A 25,480-nucleotide genomic window follows, 5' to 3' on the forward strand; every position below is an offset into this window, starting at 1 on the left:
GGCAGGCTGAAAATGCAGGTAGCGAGAACCAAAGGGAAGAGAGTTCAAGTGGCAGAGGAATAACTGACACCTGAGGATCATCAAATCTCTAAACAAACATTGATAAAACAATCATGAAACTCAAAGCAAAAAATAGGATATGCACTTACAAGACATGCTTTATATACTAGGGCTGTTGGAGGCACACTATTTGGGTTCAAATGCTAGCACTGCCACCTGTTCAGCTGTATGACCTTGGATAGGTTACACAAGCTCTCTGAATACCAACCTTCTGTGTCTGGAATCGGTGGGTTCTTGGTCTCGCTGACTGCAAGAATGAAGCCACGGACTCTCGCGGTGAGTGTTACAGTTCTTAAAGATGGTGTGTCCGGAGTTTGTTCCTTCAGATGTTCAAATGTGTCTGGGGTTTTTTCCTTCTGATAGGTTCACGGTTTCGCTGACTTCAGGAGTGAAGCTGCAGACCTTCGCATTGAGTGTTACAGCTCTTACAAGCAGCACATCTGGAGTTGTTCTTTCCTCCTGGTGGGTTCGTGGCCTCCCTGGCTTCAGTGGTAAAGCTGCAGACCTTTGCGGTGAGTGTTACATACAGCTCATAAAGGTAGTGCAGACCCAAAAAGTGAGTAGCAGCAAAATTTATTGCAAAGACCAAAAGAACAAAGCATCCAGAACCTGGAAGTGGTCCAGACTGAGTTGCCGCTCTGGGCTGGGGTGGCCTGCTTTTATTCCCTTATCTGGCCCCACCCACATCCTACTGATTGGTCCATTTTACAGAGAGCTGATTGGTCCATTTTATAGAGAGCTGATTGGTCTGTTTTGACAGAGCACTGATTGGTGCATTTACAAACCTTTAGCTAGACAGAAACGTTCTCCAGGTCTTCTCCTGACCCAGAAGCCCAGCAGGCTTCACTTCTCAATGGCACTCGCCACGTGACTTTGCGCATGTAGCTCGGGCACTCTGGCAGCCCAGAGGGAACTAATCTCCCTATCAAGCCCAGCAGGAACCAGCCGGCAGCACTGAGAGCGGCGCCTGCCGAGCTGGTGCCCACCCGGAAATTGGAACCGCGCAGGCTGCGAGCACCGCGCGCAGCTCTGGCTCCCACACGTGCCTCTCCCTCTACACCTCCTCGGAGCAGAGGGAGCTGGCTTTGGCCTCGGCCAGCCCCGGAGAGGGGCCCCCACAGTGCAGCAGCGGGTTGAAGGGCTCCTCGAGCGCGTCCAGAGTGGTTGCCGAGGCCGAGGAGGCGCCCAGAGCGAGTAAGGGCTGCTAGCACATTGTCACCTCCCACTTCTAGGGTTGTATAAGGATTACATGAGTCAATATATATAAAACATTTAAACAGTAGTCTGGCACATAGCAATTGCTACACACGTTTCTAAGGTGATTCTGGACAAGCTGTTTCAAAATATCCATTCTTTACCAAAGTAGAGCTTATGAGCACAATCATGAGACTGGATATAATTTCACAACAACAAAATAATTTCTAGCCCCCAAAAGAAAAAACAAACCAAAAGCACTGAGAAATAAATTCTACTTTCTAAGTAGAGTTTCTAAGGAAGTCAATCTGAAGTTTAACTTTCTTTAAAATTATTGTTCTAACTTCAGTTTTCTAGCAGTTTGACAAAATTTTTAAGTTTGAGAAGTACATAGAGGCAGTCAGCAATGTAGTATCTGTTGATTTTTCTATGTTAAAAGGCTCTGATTCACCTATTATTACATTTGTCATCTTAAGAACAATAGTGCACGGGTTGAAATAAAACATTCTTATTTGTGGGAAAGAAAACCTTTTGCTTAGTTAATTTTTCTTGGTTCACACAAGAATGGATGCGTTCTTTGTATTCTACTCAATGTCTCTACTTATATATAGCTTTCAGCTTGAAAGGACATTAATTGATGTTTTCCAAAGGAACAACCAGTTGCAAGGTGTCCACATTTGCTCTCTTAGTTTGATGAAATGGTTGTATAAAACAGGTTGCCAAACCAGAAATATCAAAAATGGGCATGAAGGTCGGGGTGTGTGTGCAGCGAGTATGGCACTAGGAAGCTGAGTTGGGTGAACAGGAGGAAGCTCACAGGCTCGCTGTGGCTGAGGGAGCCCGCTCTGGGATCCTGCAGTCCACAGTTGGCTATATCACGTCAGTCCTGACATGGCACACGAGAAGGCCCAGACTGTTGTAAGGGCCAGAAATGACACTTTTTAAAGATTATAAACGGTCTCCTAATTATTCAATGGATTCTTCCTTTGTGTTCCCTGAAACTCCTCTTCCACTCAGAACAAGTTTCCTTATCTGGCCAGCCCTCTTCTTGTGTCATAAGACCCTCAACTATGGCACACACTAGCCCATATCTTGGTTGGATACCAGTTAAATGAAAATATGCTTTCTGCTTCTCACACTTAGTTTATATGAGTGAAAGCTGATGGAAATGCGTAAGTAAATAGTTTTTAAGTGCAGGAGATCAAATTACCTCCTTCACAACTTGAAGTTCTTGACAGCTCTGGAAATACTATGCTTTTTTCAAATGTTAAAGTGGGGTGATCTTTACCTACTCTCACAGCAGATTGCCAAATTGTCAGCTTTCAGTGTATTTTTTTTTTTTTTTAATTAAGTGATTTGATTCATTTTGGGGGAAAATTTCTCAAGTTCAGAAAACTTAAAACCATGAAATTCTGTAAATGCTTTTATTTCTGACTTGAGTTATATAGAATAAGGGACAGAACTTCGTTTAAGTGGGAGCTAATTTAGTTAAACAACTGTCTCTTACTGCAATGGTCCCCAACCCCAGGCCATGGACGGGACTATCAGAAACCAAGCTGCATAGGAGGAGATGAGTGGCGGGCAAGCCAGCGAAGCTTCATCTATAGTTACAACCACTGTGCATCACTCACATTACTGCCTGAGCTCCGCCTCCTGTCAGACCAGCCACAGCATTACATTCTCATAGGAGCACAAACCCTGTTGTGAACTGCACAGGTGAGGGATCTAGGTTGTGTGCTCCTTATGAGAATCTAATGCCTGATGATCTGCCACTGTCTCCCATCACCCTCAGAAGGGACCGTTTAGTTGCAGGAAAACAAGCTCAGGGCTCCCACTGATTCTACTTTATGATGAGTTGTATAATTATTTCATTATATATTACAATGTAATAATAATAGAAATAAAGTCCACAATAAATGTAATGTGCTTGAATCATCCCAAAACCATCCTCCCTGCCCCTGGGTCTGAGGAAAAACTGTCTTCTATGAAACCGGTCCCTGGTGCCAAAAAGGTCAGGGACCACTTTCTTACTGTGTATTCCCTTTTTGTCCAATGGCTGTTATATGTTAGTACCAAAAAAGCAGATTTTGTTACACTTGCATACAAATCTCCCAAAGCAGTCTCCCAGGCTTATGTTTCTCTGTTATATTTTCTCATGATACATTTAACCTTCCCAACACTCGACACAAGTGTAACTGAACAATTTATTTATGTAATTATTTGTTTAATGTCTGTCTTTATGGAAGACAATAAGCTCTCTCATGACAGGAGCATGTCTGTCTGATTCAATATAGACCAAGGATCACACAAACAGTAGGTGCTTAGAAAATTTATTTAATAAAAAACAGACACTGGTAAATATTTTGTGCTTATTCCACTTCATGTTAATTAAGAATCTATATCATATAAGTCCCACTGAAATTCTTTTTTATTTAAAAATTTTAACTTTTTTCAATTTTATTTATTTTGTATTGCTACATATTATATGTATATATTTTTAGGGTACATGTGATAACTTGATCCATTCAAAAATCAAATTAGGGTAACTGGGATACCCATCACCTTAAACGTTTATCTTTTCGTTAAGCTAGGTACATTCAAATTATTTTCTTCTAGGTATTTTGGAATGTACAATTGATTAATGTTAACTGTAGTCACCCTACCAATTTATTGAACACTACGTCTTATTTCTTTTATCTAAGTGTATATTCATATCCATTAATCAACCTCTCTTTATCTCCCTCTGTCCCCTACTGTTCCCAACCTCTAACCAATATGTATTGGTTAAAATATTCAAACATGTATAGAAGGGGAATGAATGAAAAGTAAAATTTATCTTTACTGCCTCCTACTGATCTGTAAAGATTTCCAAAGGTAATGATTTTAACTGCTTCTTTTTTTAGCATTCTGACATTTACCATCCTATCTCTAAATCATATGTTGTATTCTTGATTTTCTTAAGATTTGAGATCATATCTATTGATCTCCAAATGAAAGTTAAGTTTTATGTACTTATACTCTTTCCCTTCTTCTCATTTCCCTTCCAAGTTCTGATTTTCTTGTTGGTTATTTTTGGAAGTAGTGTGTTAGTTTTTATATTGGCCCTCTTTATCACTTAGTATTATCCTTAACCTATGTTTTTCAATCACCAGTTTTAGACTGCCTCTATTTTCCCCATACTAGGTGAGATGAGAAAATCAGCTCACCTAACCTTTATTTCTTTTTTTCTTTCCCCCTGCTGACTTTAGTCAGTGGAATCATTACATTTTACATTTTTTTAAGTTTAAAGCAACTTACATGTAAACAGAATTATAATAATTTACACTTACATATTGATATTTTTATATTTGTGTCACTTATAGTTTGGTTTTGAAAGTATAAAAAAGTCTTTCACATATTGTCTATAGTTTGATTTAAAAACATAAAAATCTGAAATATATAAAAATTATAATGATATAAATATCACTCTGTGAAACCATGTCGTATGATTAGGCACATGGAGAAAGCAGTATAATTTCATATCATTCCAAACACCAACTAAAAAGGATTATATATACATATATATATGTTTACATAATATGCTGTCTTTATAATATTTATGTATATTACATCAACAATTGCTCAAAATGTCATATTTTACTTTCCTTTATATTTCACCATGAATTTATTTTACATCCATTTTCTCATGTACATTACCATCCTCAACATCCTTAACTCACCTCCAATTAATATAAAATGATTTTTTTTTATGAAGTCCGCTAGTCTCCTAATTTGTCCTCATTACTTTCTGAGATTTCTTTCATTGTACCTCTGGGTCAGGTTACACTGTCCTTGTATTCCTTTTCTTCTTCTTGGTTATTTTTTCATATTGCTGGAGTACATCTTCAAAATATTTTCTTTAGAAAAGGGATGAGAAGTAAACTTTCTAAGTTCTTTCATGTCTGAAAATGTCTTTATTTTTTCAGTTAAATTTTATCTACAACTGCACTTCATATAGAATTATATGTTTAACATTGCTTTATAGTCTTTTTGTATACTGTGTTGTGTGTTGTTCATAGGACATTTGTGTTAATCTGATGCTCACTTCTTTTTGGTTAATCACTTTTTTTTTACCTCTCTGAACGTTTTTTTTTTTTTTGAGATGGAATCTTGCTCTGTCACCCCCAGGCTGGAATGCAGCAGCACGATCTCGGCTCACTGCAAGCTCCACCTCCCAGATTCATGCCATTCTCCTGCCTCAGCCTCCCGAGTAGCTGGGACTACAGGTGCCTGCCACCACGCCTGGCTAATTTTTTTGTATTTTTAGTAGAGACAGGGTTTCACCATGTTAGCCAGGATGGTCTCGATCTCCTGACCTCATGATCTGCCCACCTCAGCCTCCCAAAGTGCTGGGATTACAGGTGTGAGCCACTGCACCTGGCCCCTGTCTGAAAGTTTTTACAGTTTTTCTCTTCATGCTTGCTGTTCTGAAATTTTACAATGATGTATTTAGTGCATATATTTTCCACTGAACATTTGGTGGGGTTTGTCAATAACTGAATTTGTATTTTTTCCAGCTGATGGAAAATTTAAGCTATTTTCTTTTATTATTTCTTTGATTATTTCAACTCCTTTATTGTTTATATTGTCTCCTTCTAAAACACCTCTACAGATAGGTACAGGATATTCTGGATCTGTGCTCTAGATCATTGCTTTTCAAATTTTAATGCATTAAAAAATAGAAACTCTTTTGTATTTCTAACAACTCATAGCAGCCTCTTTTTAAATTGTAAATACAATATATTCTTGAATTTCTGAGGATACTAATTAGGATTTTTAATGTTTTATATTATTCCTTGCATTATTACTGATTCTTCTGGGGTCAGTTTTTCTATTTATTCACTTTTGTCTTTCTCTTTCTTCTACTTGGTTCCCCTTAAACATCTGGTCTTGGCTGACTGCTAATTTTTGTGCATAAAGGACTACATTCATCAATGCAGAGAGTTGGCATGGGTAATTTTTGAAGTTAAACAGATCATTTCACCCAAAAGGCCACTGCCCTGAATGGGAGGACTGCCAAGCCCTGTGTCAAAGGGTGAACCTTATTGATAAGTGGCTTTTTAATTTTATTTTATTTTATTTATTTATTTTGAGATGGAGTCTCATTCTGTCACCCAGGCTGGAGGGCAGTGGCGCGATCTTGGCTCACTGCAAGCTCTGCCTTCCAGATTTACGCCATTCTCCTGCCTCAGCCTCCCAAGTAGCTGGGACTACAGGTGCCTGCCACCACACCTGGCTAATTTTTTTTGTATTTTTAGTAGGGACAGGGTTTCACCATGTTAGCCAGGATGGTCTTGACCTCCTGACCTCGTGATCCACCCGCCTTGGCCTCCCAAAGTGCTGGGATTACAGGCATAAGCCACCACACCTGGCCAATAAGTGGCTTTTTATTTTTAGTATATGAACAGGCCTGGGGCACCACAAGTGTCAAATAAGTAAAATGCTTCATATATGAAGGAAGAAGACGAGCTACTAAGTCCAGATTTGTGAGGACGATCTTCCAGTTACAAACCCTTATAGCTGCCCCTTAGCCACTTCTGTCTGTATGTGCTTGGAGACTCACCGAGATCTTTTAAGGAAAATGATTCCCAACTCCACTGTATCTTTTTTGGGTTGTAATTTACTCCACTAGATTTTATTTAGCAATATAATCCAATCCGTCTCCTGTCTTCCAAGACTTCATCAAACTTTCTGGCCTGCTAATGTCACCTTCTTTCTCCTCCCTTTTTTTTTGGTTTTGTTTCAAGTCCTGCTAAGGACTTATTTATTCATTTTTATATGGATATTGCCATTTCGATGAGTATTTAGAATGAAGAAGAGGCAACTGCAGGTCTGTCCACCATCTCAAACTAGGAAACTGTATAGCTATCTCAGAATTGCTCTACATTGTTATCCGAACTTGGGTAAAACTCTTCTGGGTGCTCACAAGTAGACCTAACTGTAAATAGGTAAATTCCCATATAATTTCCCCTAGACCTTGATAATTATTCTTCACGGATAAAGTAGGATTTAATAGTGTTAAGGGCTTTAGATAATTCTAAATTGTTCCCTGAGCCTCTTGGCAGTTTCATATATGTATAGAAGAGCGTGATAACAAAACAAAGTAACTATAGAGATGTACGTAAATGAAGAAGGCTAAAACAAAAACTAAAGTTGAAGCAGAATTTGAACCAACTTGGAATTTACTTTGGGGTGTTACATATTTTTATGCTAGTTGGGCTTGACCAACTCTATCTTGGATTTGCCAAGAAAATAATTGATGTGATCATGGAGCCAAGAATGATAACATGTGAAGATCTGTGGAGGATTGGCAGGACCCCAGATCACTGGGAAAAAGCCAAAGGAGTACCTATTTTTAAAAGGCAATAAAAAGTTGCTTGAGAATATATGACCTTTTACGTAGACAAAAAGCAGTGCATACTGATTAACTCAAATAAGTTTTAGACAGTCTTATAGAGTAATGGCACTAATGAGTAGAGGAAAAATATATTCATATATTGCATCAACGTAACGTTAAGTATCCAAAATTGAATAAAAGTTTTTAAATGAAAAAATATTTATTTATTATCACCATTTTATTACGATTTTAATTCGTATCTTGTTAAGCATCGAGATAATTTAAGACTTCTGGATTTTGGCCACATTTCTTCATTTTTGTCCAAATTATGTGTTGTCATTTAGATGCTTCTAATAACACAGAAATATGATGTTAAATTGAAAATTTTGAGTCATTGTTCAGATGCCAATTTCTTTCTTGATATGTATGCAGGATATATGTTAAAAATTTGCATATATGACTGAAACCTGGTGGTGGCTGTCTTACTCTAGAATTTAAAATTAAATTTAAAATAAATTCAATAGACTAAGTAATTGCTCTAAAATCAAATCAAATAAAATGGAACACGTGCTGATATAAGATGTTTTAATTAAGAAGGAAAAAAGTATGTCCATAAAGTAGAAGTTGGGAAGAACTATTAGGTAATCAGAAGTCTCTCAGAGTCCCTAAGCATAATTATCCACTGACTCTATAATTTGATGGGATCTTTCACACCTCTGCTGATCTTTATATATAAAGCTTTCACTTCTGGGATCTACTTTTGTTGTTGTTTTTTTTGAAACAGAGTATTCCTCTGTTGCCCAGACTAGAGTGTAGTGGTGTAATCTCGACTCACCGCAACCTCTGCCTCCCAGATTCAAGAGATTCTCCTGCCTCAACCTCCTGAGTAGCTGGGATTACAGGCATCCGCCACCACGCCGGGCTAATTTTTGGATTTTTAGTAGAGATGGGATTTCACCATCTTGGCCAGGCTGGTCTCGAACTCCTGACCTCGTGATCCACCTACCTTGGCCTCCCAAAGTGCTGGGATTACAGGCATGAGCCACCATGCCCAGTCAGAATCTACTTATTTTTCCTTCCTTATCTTGAAAATTATCTACTCATCCTTCAAGTCTGAACCCTGTGAAGACTTCCTTGCCTCATATTTTGAGTTAATTTCTCTGTGTTCTTGTTTCTTTGGTATTTTATACATTCAGATGCAACCCACATTTGTTGTACACCTATTACTTACCAGGTACTGCACCATGAAATGATAACTATATGTAGGGGCACAACCTCACTGTGATGACCCTTATTTAACCAGTTGAGGAAGCCCAAGTCCCAAGAAGGTACATGAATTGCCCAAAGTTACACAACTAGCAAGTAGCAAATACAGATACAGATTTACATTACATAATTATTTATAGTTCTTTCTCCATCACTGATCTTTAAACCCTTCAAAGGCAGAAAAATATCTTATTCATCCCTTGATCCTAGTAGCTGCACAGTGCCTGGCACATGGTCAAAACATATTTGCTGAACAAATAAATTAATGAATAAACAATGTAGTGAACTTGCATTAAAGGCAAGCTGCACTCCAGTAAAGTGTAAATAATTTACTTTTCTCATTTCTTAAAAAGTTGGCATTCAGTAGATATTCATTAACATTCCCATCTCTATGCTTTACCAGATTTTTATTTTGGTAGAAGCATAACGAGTGGTGATGAAAATATGGACAAGAAAAACAGTTATAAGAACTAGGTACGCTTAAAGTAGAAGCACCATGCTGATGGTTTGGTTCAAGCCCCAAACAATGTTGAAAAATAATCAGTTCACTTTTTATTAGAGATGTACTTATATTTAATGTGTATAAGGCACTTCATCAGTCATCACGGGAGCACTAAAGTGTAGACACAGCCCCTTACTTCAAGTTCCTAACTTCTGTATAAGACAGCATATAAGAGATATGTGTTCATAATGACAAGGTAAGTTACACTGTTGTATGACTCCAGTGCAACTGGAAACTGAGGAAAGATTCTGTAAAGTGTTTAGATATAAGATAAGCCTTAGAGCCTACTAAGTAGTAGGTGCATAATGTTTGTTAAATGTTTAATGGCATTTTGAATGTTGAAGTTTAGGGAATGCTGTGGTTTGAAAGAATCCCCCAAATTTTATGTGCTGGAAATTTAATCCTCAAATTCATGTGTTGGCATTTGGAAGTGGGGCCTTTCAGAGATATTTAGGATTAGATAAGGTCATTAGGATGGGGACCCTATAATGAGACCAGTGACTTTATAAGAAGAGGAAGAGAGACCTGAGCTGGTACACTCTTGCTCTTGCCAGATGATGCCTTCTACTATGTTATAGTTCAGCAAGAAGGCTGTCAGCAGATACCAGTGCTGTGATCTTGGACTTCCCAGCCTCCAGAATCATGGGTGAAATAAACTTCTATTCTTTATAAATTACCTAGTCTCAGGTATTCTTGGATAGCAACAGAAAATAGACTAAAATAGTAAATTGGTACTAAGAGGTAGGTCTGTGGCTAATAATGAATATATGAGCTTTAGAACTGGATAATGGATAGAAACTGGAACAGGTTTGTTGAATGCTAGAAAACAAAAAAAGCCTGTATTGCCATAAATGGAGAATTAAGGGCAATTCCGGTGGAGGGCTTAGAAGAAGACTAAGGAAAAGTCTGGAGCTTTTCAGAGATTACCTAAGTGGTCATGACCAGTATCTTAATAGAAATGTAAACAGTAAAGACCATTCTGATGATGTCTCAAATGGAACTGAGGCACAAGATATCAGAAAATGAAATAAAGACCACCTTTGTTGTAAAGTTGCAAAACATTGCTACATTGTGTGCATGCCCTAGAATTTTGTGGAATGCAGAATTTAAGAGCAATGAACTAGAATATCTGCTGGAAAAAATTTCTAAGTAGCAACGCATTCAGGCTTCTGCATGGCTACTTCTAACTGCTTACAGTGAAACAAGAGAGCAAAGAGATGACTGAAAGATAGAATATATAATTAAAAGAGAAACAAAGTGGAAAGACTTGGAAAATTATCAGCCTGGCTGTGTGGCAGAGAATGAAAGGGCGTTTTCAGGAGACGAAATGGCTCACACTTGTAATCCCAGCACTTTGGGAGGCTGAGGCGGGCAGATCACGAGGTCAAGGGATCAAGACCACGGTGAAACCCCAACTCTACTAAAAATACAAAAAATTAGCCGGGCGTGGTGGCGGGCACCTGTAGTCCCAGCTACTCGGAGAGGCTGAGGCAGGAGAATGGCGTGAACCCGGGAGGCGGAGCTTGCAGTGAGCCGAGATTGCGCCACTGCACTCCAGCCTGGGCGACAGAGCGAGACTCCGTCTCAAAAAAAAAAAAAAAAAAAGAAACCAAAGGAACCAAAGGTGTGCTCCAGTGACCATTTGCTAAGGAGATTACATAGAAAGGATAATCAAGACAATGGGAGAAAAACCCTGAAGGCATTTCAGAGATCCTTGAGACTGCCCCTTCCATCACATGCCCAGAGCCCTAGGAAGGGAGAATGATTTTGGAGAATAGGCTGCTTCCCAGGGCCACATCAGGACTATGCTCCCCACACATATTTGGGCACAGTACTTTTAGCTGCCCCAGTTGTGGCTCAGTCGCTCTAGGTGTGGCTCAACCTGCTGCTCCAGGAGATACAAGCCATAAGCCTTCATGGCATCCATGTGGTGCCAGTTCTGTAGGTTCACAGAAAGCAAGAGCTGTGGAGACATGGCAACCTTCACCTAGTTTTCAAAGGATGTATCAGACAGCCTGGAGGCCCAGGTAGAGCTTTGTCATAGGGGTGGAGCCACTGCTGAGAGCCCCTGTTTAGGGCAATGTCAAACGAAATATGAGATTGAAGCTGCCACAGAAAGTCCCCACCAGGGCAAGGCCTATTCAAGCCATGGGAATAGGACCACCACTGAGACTCCAAAGCTGTAGAGCTACCAAAATGCAACACCAGCCTGAAAGAACTGAAGCATAGGCTAAGCCCAGCAAAGCTACACAGGCAAGGCTGCCTGAAGCTTTGTGGCCCCAATGCCAACAGCAGTGTGTCTAGGGGATAAAAGATTATTCTGGAGTCTTAAGATTTAATGTCTGCGCTATTGCGTTTTGGACTTGCTTGAGGACATATTTTTGCTAACTTCTTGCCTATTTCTCCGTTTTTGGAATGAGAAGGTCTGTCTTATGCCTGTCCCAACATTGTATTTTGGAAGTAGATGACTGGTTGATTTTATAGATTTATACCTAGAAGGAATTTGCCTCAGGATCTCAGGATGAAGCATGCCTTGAATTTCATTATTATTATTATTTTTTTTTTGAGATGGAGTCTTGCTCTGTTGCCCAGGCTGGAGCAGAGTGGTGCTATCTCGTCTCACTGCAAGCTCCGCCTCCCGGGTTCACACCATTCTCTTGCCTCAGCCTCCCAAGTAGTTGGGACTACAGGCGCCTGCTACCATGCCCAGCTAATTTTTTTGTATTTTTAGTAGAGATGGGGTTTCACCATGTTAGCTAGGTTGGTCTCAATCTCTTGACCTCATGATCCACCCACCTTGGCCTCCCAAAGTGCTGGGATTACAGGCGTGAGCCACCACGCCCGGCCAAATCTCATTCTTAAATAATTTAGATAAGACTTTGAACTCTGGAGTTGGTGCTGGAATGAGTTAAAACTTCAGGGCTATTGGGATAGAATAAATATATTTTGCATGTGAGAAAGACATGAATTTTGGGGGCCAGGGGTTGAATGCTACCATTTGAATGTGTCCCCCTAATTTCATGTGTTGGAATCTTAATCATCAAATTCGTATGTTGATGACATTTGGAGGTGGGGCTTTTGGGAAGTAATTAGGATTAGATAAGGTCAACAGGATGGGGCCCTTATGAGAGGACTGGTGGCTTTGTAAGAAAAGTAAGAGAAACCTGAACTTGCATACTCCTGCACTCTTACCAGGTGATGCCCTTCACCATGTTATGATGCAGTAAAAATGCCCTCACCGGATATGACCCCTCAACCTTGGACTTCTCAAACTCCAGAATTATAAAAAATATATTTTTAATTGTTTTTGAAATAAATTAGCCAACCTTAGGTATTTTGTTATAACATTCCCACTACTACTTCTCAGCCTCTGGTATCCATCATTTTATCCTCTATCTGCACGAGTTCAATTGTTTTAATTTTTAGGCCCTCCTAAGTGAGAACATGCAAAGTTTGTCTTTCTGTTCCTGGCTTATTTCATTTGATGTAATGTCCTCCAGTTTCATCCATGTTGTTGCAAATAACAGGATCTCATTCTTTTTTTATGTCTGAATAGTACTCTATTGTATACATATACCACATTTTCTTTATCCATTTGTCTGTTGATGGATGCTTAGGTTGCTTCTAAATCTTGGCTATTGTGAATAATAATGCAATAAACATGGGAGTGCAGATATCTCTTTAATATATTGATTTTCTTTCTTTGGGGTATATGACTCGAAGTGGCATTGCTGAATCATGTGGTAGCACTGTTTTCAATTTTTTGAGGAACCTCCGAACTGCTCTCTATAGTGGTTGTAAATTAGTACAACCACTAATGTACTTATTTACATTCCCACCAATGGTGTGCAAGGGTTCCCTTTTCTCCACATCCTCACCAGCATTTCTCATTCCCTGATAAAAGCCATTTTACTGGGGTGAGATGAGATTTCATTGTGGTTTTGATTTGCATTTTCTGATTATCACTGATGTTTAGCACTTTTTCATATATCTGTTTGCCACTTGTACACTTTCTTTTAAGAAATATCTATTCAGATCTTTTGCTCAGTTTTTAATCAGATGAGTAGATTTTTTTTCCTATTGTTTCAGCTACTTATATATTCTGATTGTTAATCCCCTGTCAGATGGGTAGTTTACGAATATTTTCTCCTAATTTATGGGTTGTCTCTTCATTTTGTTGATTGTTTCTGTTGCTGTGCAGAAGCTATTTAACTTGATGTGATCCTGTTTGTCAATTTTTGCTTTGGTTATTTGTGCTTGTAGGGTATTACCTGAGAGATCTCTGCCCAGACCAATGTCCTGGAGAGTTTTCTTAAAGTTTTCTTTTAGTAATTTCATAGCTTCAGGTGTTAGATTTAAGTTTTTAATCCATTTGTTTTCATTTTTGTATGCAGTGAGAGATAGGGACCTAGTTTCATTCTTTTGTGTATGGTTATCCAGTTTTTTCCAATACCATTTATTGAAGAAACTGCCCTTTCCCCAATGTATGTTCTTGACACCTTTGTCAAAAATGAGTTCACTGTAGATGTATGGATTTGTTTCTGCGTTCTCTATCCTGTTCCATTAGTCTTTGTGTCTGTTTTTATGTCAGGACCATGCTGTTTCAGTTACTATAGCTCTTTAGTATACGTGAAGTCAGGTAATGTGATTTCTCCAGTTTTGTTCTCTTTGTTCAGGATAGTTTTGAGTATTCTGGATCTTTTGTTGTTCTGTATAAGTCTTAGGATTTTTTTTTTTTTTTGTAATTTTGTGAAGAATGTCATTGGTATTTTGATAGGGAATGCATTGAATCTGTAGATTGCTTTGAGTAGTATGGACATTTTAATGATATTGATTCTTTCAATCCATGAACATGAAATATCTTTCCATTTTTTGTGCCCTCTTCAATTTCTTTCATCAATGTTTTATAGTTTCCATTGTAGATACCTTAATTTCTTTGGTTAATTCTCACATATTCTATTTTATTCATTGCTATTGTAAATATAATTACTTTCTTGATTTCTTTTTCAGATTGTTCACTGTTGGCATATAGAAATGTCATTGATTTTTGCGTGTTGATTTTGTATCCTGAACCTTTACTGAATTTGTTTATAATTTTTAATAGTTTTTTTTTGGTGGAGTCTTTAGGTTTTTCCAAATATAAGATCATATCATCTGCAAACAAAGACAATTTGACTTATTCCTTTCCAATTTGGGTGCCCTTTATTTCTTTCTCTTGTCTAATTGCTCTAGCTAGGACTTCCAGTGCTATGTTGAATTAAAAGTGGTGAAAGCAGGCATCCCTCTCTTGTTCCATATTTTAGAGGAAAGGCTTTCGGTTATTTCCCATCCAGTACAATACTAGTCATGTGTCTGTCATATATGGCTTTTATTGTATTGAAGTATGTTCCTTCTATACTGTTTTTTGAGGTTTTTTAAATCATGAAGGGATGTTGAATTTTATCAAATGCATTTTCAGCTGCAATTGAAATGTTCATATGGTTTTTGTCCTTCATTCTATTGATTTGATGTATCACATTGACAGATTTGCATATGTTGAACCATCCTTGCGTTCCTGGGATAAATCCCACTTGGCCATGATGAATGATCTTTCTAATATATTGCTGAATTTGATTTGTTAGTATTTTGTTCAGGATGTTTGCATCAATATTTTTCAGAGATATTGGCCTGTAGTTTTCTTTTTTTGATGTGTTTTTTTCTGGTTTTAGTATCAGGGTAATGGCCCTGCAGAATGAGTTTGGAAGTATTCCCTCCTCTATTTGTTGAAGTAGTTTGAGTGGGATTCGTATTAGTTCTTCAAATGTTTGGTCAAATTCAGCATTGAAGCTATCAGGTCCTGGGTTTTCTTTGCTGGGAGATTTTTTTTTATTACGCTTCAATCTCATTACTTATTATTAGTCTTTTCAAGTTTTGGATTTCTTCACGTTTCAATCTTGGTAGGTTGTATGTGTCTAGCAATTGATCCATTTCTTCTAGGTTTTCTAATTTATTGGCATATAGTTACTCATAGTAGCCACTAATGATCCTTTGAATTTCTGTGATATCAGTTGTAATGTCTCCTTTTTTGTGTCTGACATTATTTATTTGGGTCTTCTCTCTTTTTTTCTTAGTCCGGCTAAAGGTTTGTCAATTTTGTTTATCTTTTCAAAAAAACCACCCTTTCATTTCCTTGATCTTTTTGCATTTTTAAAATTTCAATTTCACTTATTTCTGCTCTGGTCTTCATTCTTTTCTTCTACTAATTTTGGGTTTGGTTGGCTCTTGCTTTTCTAGTTATTTAAGATGTGTTGTTAGGTTATTTGAATTTTTTGTACTTTTTTGATATAGGCCATTGCAGCTAAAAACTTTCCTTTTAGTACTGCTTTTGCTGTATCCCATAAGTCTTGGTATGTTGTGTTTCCAGTCTCATTTGTTTCAAGAAATTTGTCAATTTCCTTCTTAATTTCTTCATTGACCTATTGGTCATTCAAGAGCATATTGTTTAATTTTCATGTATTTGCATGGTTTCCAAAATTCCTAATGTTATCAATGTCTAGTTTTATTCCATTGTGGTCAGAGAAGATATTTGATACAGTTTCAATTTTATCGAATTTTTTAGGACATGTTTTGTGGCCTAACGTAGGGTCTATCCTGGAGAATGATCCATGTGCTGAGAAAAATATGTATTCTGCAGCCATTGGATAAAACGTTCTGTAAATATCTATTAGGTCCATTCAATCTATAGTTCAGACAAAGGCCAGCGTTTCTTTGTTGGTTTTCTGTCTGGATGATCTTTCCAATGCTGAAAGTGGGGTGTTGAAGTATACAGTTATTACTGCATCAGGCTCAGTCTTTCTCTTCTGCTCTAATAGTATTTACTTTTTATATCTGAGTGCTTCTGTGTTGGGTGCATATATATTTACAATCGTTATAGTCTCTTGCTGAATTGACACCTTTTTCATTATGTAATGACCTTCTTCATCTGTTTTCATAGTTTTTGTCTTGAAATCTACTTTGTCTGTTAGAAGTACAGCTACTCTTGCTCTTTTTGGTTTCCATTTGCATGGAATATTTTTCCATCCTGTTACTTTCAGTCAATGTGTGTCTTTAGAGGTAAAGTGGTGTTTCTTGTAGGCAATAGATCATTGGGTCTTGTTTGTTTTTAATCCTTTCAGCTGTTCCATCTTTTAATTGGTGAGTTTAATCCACCACTTACATTCAATGTTGTTATTGGTAAGTTAGGACTTACTCCTGCCATTTTGTTATTTGTTTTCTGGTTGTTTTGTAGTCTTCTCTTCCTTCTTTCCTTCCTTCCTGTCTTCCTTTTAGTGAAGATGATTTTTTTTTCTGGTGGCATGTTTTAATTTCTTGCTTTTTATTTTTTGTGTATCTCTTGTATTTTTTTAATTTGAGGTGAACAAGAGGCTTGAAAATAACATCTTAAAGCCCATTATTTTAAACTGATGACAACTTAACAATGATTGCATAAACAAACAAATAAAGAGAAAACTAATAAAACCTTTACACTTTAACTTTGTCCCCCTGCTTTTTAACTTTTTGTTTTTTTTTCTATTTATATCTTATTGTACTATGTCTTGAAAAGCAGTTGTTGTGGTTGTTATTTTTGATTGGCTCATCGTTTAGTCTTTCTACTTAGAATAAGAGTAGTTTACATACCACAGTTATAGCACCATAATATTCTGTGGTTTTCTGTGTAGTTACTCTTACCAGTGAGCTTCATACTTTCAGATGATTTTTATTGCTCATTAATCTCCTTTTCTTTCAGATTGAAGAAATGCCTTTACCATTTCTTGTAGGATAGGTCTGGTGTTGATGAAATCCCTCAGCTTTTGTTTATCTGGGAAAGTCTTTATTTCTCCTGTGTTTGATGGGTATTTTCACTGGCTATACTATTCTAGGTTAAAAGATTTTTCCCTTCAGCACTTTAAATATGTTATGTCACTCTCTCCTTGCCTGGAAGGTTTCCACAGAGATGTCTGCTGCCAGACACATTGGGGCCTCTTTGTATGTTATTTGTTTATTTTCTCTTGCTGTTTTTAGAATTCTTTCTTTATCCTTTATCTGTGGGAGTTTGATTACTAAATATCTTGAGGTAGCCTTATTTGCGTTAAATCTCCTTGACATTTAATAACCTTCTTATATTTGAATATTGATATCTTTCTCTAGGCTTGGGAAGTTCTTTGTTATTATCCCTTTGAATAAACTTTCTACCCTGAGCTCTCTCTGCTTCCTCTTTAAGGACAATAAATCTTAGGTTTGCCCTTTGGAGGCTGTTTTCTAGGTCTTGTAGGCAGGCATCATTCTTTTTTATTCTTTTTTCCTTTGTCTCCTCTGACTGTGTATTTTTAAATACACTGTCTCACAAAACTCTTTCCTCTTCATGATCAATTCTGCTCTTAAAATGCATTCTTCAGTATGTCAATTGCATTTTTCAACTCCAGAATTTCTGCTTGATGCCTTTTAATTATTTCAATATCCTTGTTAGATTTATCTGACAGGATTCTGAATTTCTTTTCTTGAATTTTGTTATCTTGAATTTTGTTGAGTTTCCCCCAGACAGCTATTTTGAATTCTTTGTCTGAAGGGTCACATATCTCTGTCTCTCCAGGATTGGTCCCTGGTGTCTTACTTATTTCATTTAGTGAGGTCATGTTTTCCTGGATGGTCTTGATGCTTGTGGATGTTCTTTGGTGTCTGGGAATTGAAGAGTTAGATATTTATTATAGTCTTCATTGTTTGGGCTTGTATGTACCTGTTCTTGGGAAGGCTTTCCAGGTATTCAAAAGGACTTGGGTGTTGTGATCTAAGTTTTTAGTCACTGCAGCTGTATCTGCATTAGGGAGCACTCCAAGCCCAGTAACACTGTGGCTCTTGCAGATTTGTAGAGTTATCACCTTGGTGGTCTTGGATAAGATTTGGAAGAATTCTCTGGGTTACCAGGCAGAGAGTCTTGTTCTTTTCCCTTTCTCCCAGGCAAATGCAGTCTCTCTCTCTCTGTGCTGAGCTTCCTGGAGCTGGGGGAGGGGTGACACAAGCACCCCTGTGGCCACTACCATGAGGCTATGCTGGATCAGACTTGAAGTCAGCACAGCACTGGGTCTTGCCCAAGGCCTGTCATAATCACTGCCTAGTTACTGTCTAACTTTGCTCAAGGCCCTAACACTCTACAATCATCAGGTGGTAAAGCCAGCCAGGCTTTTGTCCTTCCCTTTAGGGAGGTAGGTTACCCCCAGTCCTGGGAAGGTCCAGAGATGCCATCTGTGAGCCAGGGCTTACAGTTGAAAACCTTAGGATTCCATCTGGTGCTCCATTCTACTATGGCTGGGCTGGCACCCAAGTCACAAGACAAAGTCTTTCCCACTCTTCTCTACCCTTTCCACAAGCAGAGGAGTCTCTTCCCATAGCCACCACTGCTCCGAACCTGTGACGAGTACTTCCTGACTAGCTCCAATGTTCATTCTAGGCCCAAGGGTTCTTCAATCAGCTTGTTGTGAATGCTGCCAGGCCTGGGACTCTCCCTTCAGGTCAGTGGGCTCCCTTCTTGCTCTAGGCTAGTCCAGAAATGACATCTACAAGCCAAGGCCTGGACTCAGGGACCCCAAGAATCAGCACAGTGCTGTACCCAACTGTGTCCAAATTAATACCTAATCTGCAAGACAAAGTTCCCTGTATTCTTCCCTCCCCTTTCCTCAAGCAAGAGTCTCTCTCCATAACCACCACAGCTAGGAATGCACCTGGCCACACCTGAAGCCAGCATGGTCTTGCATCTTATCCAAGGCCCATGGCAAGTACTGCCTGGATACCACTGCTGATTATTCAGGGCCCAAGGGTTATTTAGTCAATAGATGATGAATCCTGCCAGGACTGGGTCCTTCCCTTCAAGACAGCTGGTTCTTTTCTGGGCCAGGGTGTCTAGTAATGTCATCTGGGAGCTAGGGTCTGGAATGGTGCCCTTTCTTGCTATAGCTGAGCTGGTATCCAAGCTGCAAGACAAAGTTCTCTTTGCTTTCCCATCTCCTCTCCTCAAATGGAGGGAAGGCGTCTCACCCACAGCTGCAAGCTGTGCTTCTGGGCTTTGGAGAGGAATCGTGCAAACACTCTCTTGGCCACCCTGGCGGGTGTCTCACTAGCTTGTGTGTCTATCAAGTAAACTGGATCTGAGCTTAGCCCAGCACCAAGAGTTGCCCCAGAATTGCAATCTTTGTGGCCTAGACTGCCTTTCAAGTTTTTATAGGGCCCCAGAGCACTTTAGCCCTCAGTAACGAGGCTTGCTGCAACTCAGACTCCAACTACTGGGATAAGTGATTACCCTCTGGCTAGGATGGATGTAAATGCTCCCTCCATGGTCACTGGCTGAGTTCTGCCTGGTACTGCTTTCTGCTGTGACAGGCAGCACTGGGTTCCAATGCAAAGTCCCACAGTCACTATCCTCTCCCTCTTCCAAGCACACAGATTCACTCTCCATGCCACACAACTGCTGCTGGGGGATGGGGGAAGGGTGGGATCAGCAATTCAAGACTGTCTTTCCTACTCTTTTCAGTACCTCTTTCAGTGATATGAAGTTAAAACCAGGTACTATGATCACTCAGCTGAGAGTGGATAGTTGTTCAATTTGTGTTCAATTTGGTGTTTCTGTAGGGAGGATGATTGGTGGAGGCTTCTATTTGGCCATCTTTCACTGCATCCTCTTCCATAATTTTTAAATTTTTTGTAGAGAAAGGATCTTGCTATATTGCCCAGGCTGATCTCGAATTCCTAGCCTCAAACAATGCTTTTACCTTGGCCTCCCAACATGCTGAGATTACAGGCATGAGCCACCATGTATGGCTGCATTATATATTTTGTTTGTTTGTTTGTTTTCTTTCTTTTTTGTTTTTTTGAGACGAAGTTTTGCTCTTGTTGCCCAGGCTGTAGTGCAATGGTGCGATCTCGGCTCATTGCAACCTCTGCCTCCCAGGTTCAAGCAATTCTCCTGCCTCAGCCCCCCGAGTAGCTGGGATTATGGGTGCCCACCACCACACCTGGCTAACTTTTTGTGTATTTAGTAGAGACAGGGTTTCACCATGTTGACCAGGCTGGTCTTGAACTTCTGACCTCAGGTGATCCACCGGCCTCGGCCTCCCAAAGTGCTGGGATTACAGCTGTGAGGCACCGCGCCCAGCCGGCTGCATTATATTCTTAAAGAAGAATAAAATCTCAGAGTTGGGAAGGAATTTTAAAGGTCTTAAGAACTACCTAGTCTTCAGTTCTAATGTCTGTAATAGTGGTAATTACCAGAGGTTTAATATAAATGCTAGATTTTAAGCATACATTCTTCACTTTGTTTTTAGAAAATTTACCAAAACAGCAATAAAAGAAAAACACATATATAACATAAGTGCTTTCATGGTTCTAGCTCCTGACAAACCACCATAAGTGAGGAATTAAAGCTGTAACAAATGATTGAACAGCTGTATAGTAAGAAATAAATTGACAATTAGTTCAGAGAAATTTTTGTTATTGATATTAGATCTTAGCTACTCACATGTCAGGATTTGGTAAATAATTTAAAAAGAATGATCATATTGAGAGAATTTGAAAAATGTTACAAACTACCTACTAGGTAGCCCAAGATAGTGTTAAGATAATCACGACCATAGCATTCATCAACTCTAGGCATTCCCTGACTGGATATGAGAATGACTGGCTGAATATGAGAAGGTCCCATTCCGTGTACCAAGATGACTTTCTCAAACACTATTTCAAAATAGAAAACCTGGATGGGATAGAAAGTTCCCACGGGTTCTGAAACTCTCACCAAGAGCTCTTGCAAAATTTGGCAAGAATCATAATTTACATTTACTTAACTATTCTCTGCCAATAGAGCTGTAGTCTCTGATGTTGATGTTGGAAATAAACACTCTAAAGTAATTTCTTTTTACCATCAACATTTGTAAAAGAGAGACTCAAATGCCTCAAAACAATGCTTATCTAACAAAAATTATTTTGTAGAATAAATGTTTGCTTCTAGACTGAAAACCTGCCACATTTCATGTTAGCCTAATATGTCTTCAAAGTGACAAAATACTTGACAATTGACAAATGATTAACAAGAAGAAAAAAGTGTACTGAAACACTCATCTGTGGAGATTTTAAAAGGGGAGGAGTGGATAGATAAAGACCCAGGTTGAACTGTTTGTCTTGCCTTTCAGAATAATTGTATTAATTATTTTGAGGACAATCGAGGAAAAACACTGAAAGGCAGAGTCCAGTTGGCTTCATTTCTCATTAAATTCTTTAAAGACCTGCGCAATTAATCTTCCAGTTGCTCTCTTCACTCTGTGTGCATTTCTTCTCTCCTTTTACCAGGAAAGCTGGTTCTGAGTGCTACCCTAGCCTAGGCCTCCCCTTCCCACCAGCACATCTAACAAGGCACATCTAGGAGGCTGTGTCTTTTTCTTACTCCAATATCCAGAAAAGAGAAGCTCATTGCTTATGCTGCAATTTTGATAACCTAACTGACAGAACAGTTATTCAAATTTTAAGCTTCTGAATGCAGCAAGATCAACCTGGCCTATCCACATAAATAATTTTGACATGATAAGTATGCGAGAGTGATGATAACCGATAAGTGAAGCAATTACCTTGCTTTTTTGGATTATATTAAATGAAGATTCTGATAGAGTAATGAAAAGAGACAAAGCAGACAAAAAGTCGGCTGCAGAGCTTTTGGGCACTGTGTTATCTCTATTATTCCATATTGAAATAGAGAAGCTATCACCAATCATGCATTTCTATGTAACTTCTGGCTTCTAACGGTGAACAATGAATAAATTGTCACAAGACAGTAACTGATAAATTGGGATTGGCAGTGCTTTTTAAAAAGCATAAATAAATTTACTAGTCACCTTTTTCTTTTTCAAAGCAGTTTTTAAGGGGCTGTTGGAGGTGGGTGGGTGGGCAGAATCTATTACAACTTATGCCTATTTCCTACCCTTATCCTAGCCCTTTCTCTGACACTGTTCCTTGTTTAGTAATCAGTTTTAAGGAATCAAGAATGTATCCTGGCATTATTAACACATTTCACCAATCTATGGCCCTCTTAATTGGGTATGTGGCTTGAGTGTCTGGAATTCACAACATTAAGTTAGTGTAAAAAGTTTGTTTTTGGGAAAGCAAGTCTTTCAAATAAAGGTAAGTATAAAATATGGACACTTAGTTCCGTGAGCCTTGGGTTCCAGCAGAAAGAAAGTTGTTTAGCAGCCTACAAATGCTTTCATGATGACCCAGTCCTGTATCTGCATGTAGTGTGGAAATAATATTCCCCTTGTCAGAGAAGGTAGCAATAGCCACTTCTATAATCATAAACCTCTTAAATTACAGAGATCCTTATATATGAGTAAATGAAGTTTTCCAATTCAAATAATTCCAACTCAATATCCTGGCAAAGTCTGTTCACCCAGCAAGTTTGCAGGTTTAATGGTGACTTGTTTATTTATTTATATTTTCTTTTTCAGATGGTCTGTGGTATGAGAGGGCTGGGTTTAGGAATGAATAGGATTCAGTTCTTTTCTCAATTACAACCTGGACTGCCTAAGCTAGTTATATTAACATACGATCCACCATGGTGTGGAGGAGGGAGCTTGAATATGGAGGTGGAAGGGCAGTGTTCAAGTTTCAATGCTACCACTTACTTGTGGGAACTGAGTTTTAATCTAAGTGTCTCATCTGTGAAATGGGACTAATATACTTTGAAGGAAAGTATGGTAGTGACAGTGTATTCTAAACAATTAGGTACTGTTTAAATGTTAGTATTTATCCGGCTGGTGAATACTGTCTTAGTTTGTTTTATGTTGCTATAAAAGAATACCTGAGGTTGGGTAATTTATAAAGAAAAGAGGTTTATTTAGCTCACCATTCTGCAGGCTGGAAAGTGCAAGAAACATGGTGCCAGCATCTGCTCAGCTTCTGGTGAGGGCCATGTGCTAGGTCAAAACATGGTGGAGAAGGTCAAAGGGGTGGTGGACCTGTGCAAACAAAGAAAACCCAAGGGGTTCTGGCTTTCTAACAACTCACTCTCAAGGAAACTAATCCATTATTGAGGGAACTAATCCAGTCTCACCAGGGTGAGAACTCACTCACTACCTGGAGAAGGGCACAAACCATTCATGAGGGATCCACCCCTGTGACCCAAACACCTCCAACAAATCTCACCTCCCAACAATGCCACATTGGGGATCAAATTCAACCTGAGTTTTGGTGGAGACAAACAAACCATTTACAAACCATAGCAAATGCCACATCTCAAGGTATAAAGGAAAGACCAGGTCCAATGCTGCCATTGGCTTTATCAAGAAAGTTGGAGTTTCAGGCCAGTCAGTTGTAATGGCAGGGTGGGCTGACATTTCCATGAAACAAAGAGAGTGGGAATAAGTATCATTAGTCAAAGGCAAATTAGAGTTTGCCTTTGAAGACCAGGAAAACAACAACATGGAAATGAAGCCCAGTGCCTGCACCAGACTGGATCCTCGATTGTTTTTCACAAGTTCTTTACTACATGCCTGCAATTCTAGAGCTCAAATTTCTAGACCTCAAGTTATGCAAGTTAATGAGAGCTAGGCTGAGAGAATCAGAGGATATAGGGGAGAAATGGAAGGATGAGATAAGGAAATATTGACATTGTTAACCCCAATGCAAAGTCTGGTTTTACATTTGCTTGGCAGTTGTTTCATTTTAAGAACACATTCAGAAAGCTGACTTCATATAACTATTTGTTACCCATCCTGGTCTTGAATGTATAATTTCTTCCCTGCAATAAAAAAGATTGGTTGTTGGTGTTACTTGAAATAAAGGCAAAGATTTTTTTGTCAATTTGTACACAACTACCACTAGCCTTATCCTCAAATTTGAGAAATCAGCAATCTTAAAGTATAATTTGACTATGATTGGTCACAACGAGAGAGGTAGGTATTCATCAGAGGGACACAGGTAACCAAAGAGGTAGGTATTCATTAGAGGGGCACAGGTGTGCCCCTATGGCACAATGCCAATTGTGATGCTTTGTCAAGAGCAGAAGCCAGGAGCCCCCAAAAGACTCCCCCTACCCACACCATCCTGGCCACTGGAGAACCCCATGCCTCCTCCAGAGCTCCCTGCCACCCAACAACTAAAGGTTAATGATGGGCACACCTGGGGTCTCCATGTGTCCATTCTGATTGGTCATTACCTGTTTCCTACTTGTTATTAATTATATAAACATCATGGATATCTATTTAGTATTACAAAGTCAAGTACTAAGAACAGACATCTATATTTCGGCCTACAGAAATGAACTTTTGTCTGTTGCCTTTAAAAGAAGTTGAGATAAGCCTAATAGAATTCACAAAGGCAAACTTAGGGACATTTAATACTTTCAGTCTATGTATTTTATGGGCTACTCTGGGAATGTTTGATAAGGATTCAGAAGTTTACCACTTGAATGGGTATTATACACATGGAGAAAACTGTAATCATAGGATTTTTGCACCCACTGACAAAGATCCTTTAATCAGCCAAATATCCTGCAACCCTTTTTATGGTATTATGCCTTTGACAACTAACCTTAAAAATATGCAGTAGATCCAAAAGAATTAAGGTTGAACCTGTCCACACCATTTAGAACAGCATTGATGTACTTACAAGATCTGAAAAAATCTATGTCAGGCTTGTACATGTCCCAGAACATAAGTAGGGTTTCCATAAAACCTAGACAGTATTCCAGGACAGTCTAGGATCCCAACCAGTAACCGTACTTACAGATTATGTACTTTGTGAGCATTTTATATTGAAAGAGGAATACAAATAAGAACTTCTGATGAGGTAACGAGGGATCAACCTGGCCGCTATTGAATCAGTGCATCCTGAAGTCTGAGGTTGTGTCTCCATGCAGCCCAGCAGATGCAGCTGGCTCACACCTTCACTGAGTTTGTCCACACTGATTTGGTCACATGGAAGGTGATAGCTGTGGTGTGGGTAGGACACAGGAAGTTAGGAAGAGGTAAGGATATTTTTTCCCACTAGGGAGAGTATAAATATAAGGATACCATCTTTCCTGCTCCCTCAAG

General features: G+C 38.9%; 1 long non-coding RNA gene across 1 annotated transcript in view; it reads left to right on the plus strand.

The window, feature by feature from the left end:
* Positions 1–482: 482 nt before the first annotated feature.
* Positions 483–25,480, plus strand: part of LOC134734623 (uncharacterized) — a 75,548-nt gene continuing 50,550 nt past the window's right edge. The window contains exon 1 of the long non-coding RNA XR_010117753.1: positions 483–572. This is a non-coding gene — a long non-coding RNA (uncharacterized lncRNA). The remainder of the gene's footprint in view (positions 573–25,480) is intronic.

Source organism: Symphalangus syndactylus, chromosome 12, assembly GCF_028878055.3.
Source record: "Symphalangus syndactylus isolate Jambi chromosome 12, NHGRI_mSymSyn1-v2.1_pri, whole genome shotgun sequence".
NCBI lineage: Eukaryota > Metazoa > Chordata > Mammalia > Primates > Hylobatidae > Symphalangus > Symphalangus syndactylus.